This window comes from Cynara cardunculus, unplaced genomic scaffold (genome assembly GCF_001531365.2).
Source record: "Cynara cardunculus var. scolymus isolate 2C unplaced genomic scaffold, CcrdV1 Un_Scaffold_541, whole genome shotgun sequence".
NCBI lineage: Eukaryota > Viridiplantae > Streptophyta > Magnoliopsida > Asterales > Asteraceae > Cynara > Cynara cardunculus.
Window position 1 is genome coordinate 214,154 of NW_020200585.1, and position 3,488 is coordinate 217,641.

Sequence of the window (3,488 nt, forward strand, 5' to 3'; positions counted from 1 at the left end):
GCGAGACAAGTACTATGAGTCTTACCCGGTAAGCGAAGGTGACGACTCTTACCACGGTAAGCGCTTACCGGGTGAATTGTTGCATACAATGTCGTTTTGATGGACTAAAATCTTACCCGGTAAGTAAATAATAGTGCTAAATTTTACTTGTAAGCACTTACCGGGTAAGTGTTTGGTAAACGTCCCCTTAGATCCTTTTTTCCGTTCATTTTGGTACTCAAGTGTTTAAACTAGGGAATTCTACGCGTAAAGTACATATGTTGGTTAGCTAGCTTGTGCATCTAATGTTCGTGATAAAATAAAACGTAAAATTACAAGTAATCAAGGAAGATACGACCGGATCAGATAGAAAACATCAACTTTATGTCATATATATTGGTTGGTCTCAACAACAATTAATTGGCTCACAACAATGTGCATTATTGCTTTCATTCCAATTTCTAAGGATTATTGATCAAATCGACGACGAGGAGTGGCTCAACAAGATCCGAAACATATCACAATGTGGCAAGAAAAGGGCAGCCACCCTTAAAAACCTTTCATCTTGTTGTCTAGTTCCTCACCAAGATCCGAGCATCAGGTTAGTATTCCTCATTACCGTTGTATTGACTACTATGCTATGGTATTTATGATAATAAACCGGTAGTCACTTCCCCTTTTTGCCCATGAATTTGGTGCTTACTTTATTTCAACACGAACAATTTGACTGATCAATATGTTAACGATCTTCATTTTTGTGTCAGGTTGATAAAAGGCTTTAGCGTTTACCAGGTAAATTGTATAAAACACAGTTTCTGAATTGTTTTCATAGTCTATAACATTAGAAAAGAAGCATGCATCTTGATACTCAAGGAGTATAATTAACCAACAAATAATGTATGTGATCCCGCTTTAATACAATTATTTGTTATTAAGTTACTTACGTTTAAAACATTAATATCAAATATTACGGATTGATTTGTTTCATAACAAAAACTATTTTTAGACTTGAACGATTTATAGCAACAATATTATTATAATTACTATCATAATAAACTACGTTTTTTTCTTCCCGACGAATATTTTTAGACTTGAACAATTCAAACACACCATAGGTCCTTTTGGTTTACTCAGAATCTCAATATCGTCTCTCTTTCAAAATAAGTACACCAACGTCCTTGTGATTTGTATTTTGTTGTGGTATGGGTCCTTGTCTCTAACCGAGTTAACTCCAATCCATTAACCCAAGAAGCAATTTGGTCGGTTTATCTATAACTAGAAATCTTCTTTAAAACACCATTTTAGATGACGAACACCCCCTCTCCATTTGGTTGATGACCCTTACTCCCCTCATCTTCCATCTTATCCCCCTACACATTCGATTTCGATTTGACTGCTACCAGAGAACCCAGTTCCACACCTCGACCCTGGACCTTTTATCCCTTATTGAGAACACAACCAACACTAGGGAGTTTCTTTTGAGAATGAAGAGGGTAAGGATGGCGGTGCAGGAGCATAACGATGGTAGTTGTCACATACTTGCTCGATGGTGGATTGGATTTGAAGTTTTGTGACGATAGTCTACTCCGGTGGTGGGGGTGAACAGGAGAATGAAGAACAAGTAGGAGGTGGAATGGGGTTCATAGAAGAACATCAGTAGGGTGGATGGTAACTCTAGTGGGCAATTGATAGGGCAGTTGAGACGATGAAAACGAGTGTATTGGCCAGGAAAAGAGTCAAGGTGGCCTTCAATGTTAAGCGGGTTATGGCAGGGGTGTGGTTCACTATTCCAGTTGTCGAAGGGATGTGTTTGGGGGTATTCAGTGTTTAATGTGTGTATATGTACACACACATACATATATATATATATATATATAGAAGAGCGTTCAAATAAAAACTTGACCCATTTGTGTAAACCGTGTAAACCAATTTCATCCATTCATTTTTTTGATCAATGGCTAAGATTACATTACTTTATTTTAGGAAATTAAAAAATAATTAATATTTATTTTATTGCATCAATAAGGGTAGAATCGGTAAACAAATTTAATTTATAGTATTTTTTTATTCAAGGCAACCATATCAGGTAAATTATATTATTAATGAAATTGATTCACTTTGTGAAGTAATATACTATTTTAATGTTAACATTTTTTWAAATAATATCTATCAATAAGTTATATCAAAATCAAAACACAACATATTCACTAATGTATAATGAATAATTTCATAAAAAATTAAAATAAATGATCATATTTCGTTTATCTTAATTTACTTGTAGACGGATTCGTTACATTTTAGTTAATGAAAAATTTTCATTGTTTAATACGCTTATTAAATATTATGATTTTGCAATATCGAGTTTCATTATCCTCATTTGATATTGAAACTTGAAAATGAATATGTTTCATCATCATGAAACGAGTGCATGAACATGTTTCATCATGAATAAAAAATGTCAATAAACCATATATTAATGAAACCGTCTCATATGAACATTAATTGCATAGAGAATAAAATATATTATGCACTCATTTCATCTATTAAAACTATTCACCTCCACCATCATTTTTCAAGTCTTAAAGCGGTTAATGATTAACCGGTCAATTACATCATGAACCCGTTTTATTTTCACTAACCCAAACATGAATATACATTAAAACTTGAACATGAATATGTTTCATCATCATGATCTGGAAGTACATGAACATRTACAATATAAATAAAAGAAGCAAATAAAACATTTTATAATGAAACCTTYTGATATGAACATTAATTGCATAAAGAATKAAATATATTATGCACCCGTTTCATTATGATGAAACCTTTTCATTATGCATTTAATATAATATGCAACCGTTTCTTCGTAATGAAACTTTTTCATATGAACATTAATATATTATGCTATGGTAATATGAAACCTTTTCATTTTAAAACATTTTCATATGAACATTAATATATTATGCTATGGTAATATGAAACATTTTCATTTTAAAACCTTTTCATATGAAACAGGTTCATAACCGGTAATTTTTGATACAATGAACCTCAAATCATTCATTCATTACATAACAAGATAAAATCTTAATGAATGTTTCCAGCTTCATTGAATAAAAAAAAAACAAATCAATTTTTAATATTATAAAATATTAAAATCTTTAAATCATTTTATTTATATAATTTTCATTATTAAATTTCCTTATTTAATATTTCTTAATAATTTTCTTATTTATGAAAAAAATAATGAAAATGACCAAAATAACCTTATTGATTAAATTTAATTAAAAAAGAATTAAATTTTCCTATTGGTTGATTTTGGTTTACACGATTTTTTAGAATGACATGGTTTTCATTTGAACCTGCCCCTATATATATATATATATATATATATATATATATATATATATATATATATATATATATAGGAGTGATCATATGAAAATTGCCCTCATTTGTGTAAACCGTGCAAACCACCTTCATCTGTCGATTTCATTGTTTAATCTTATGAA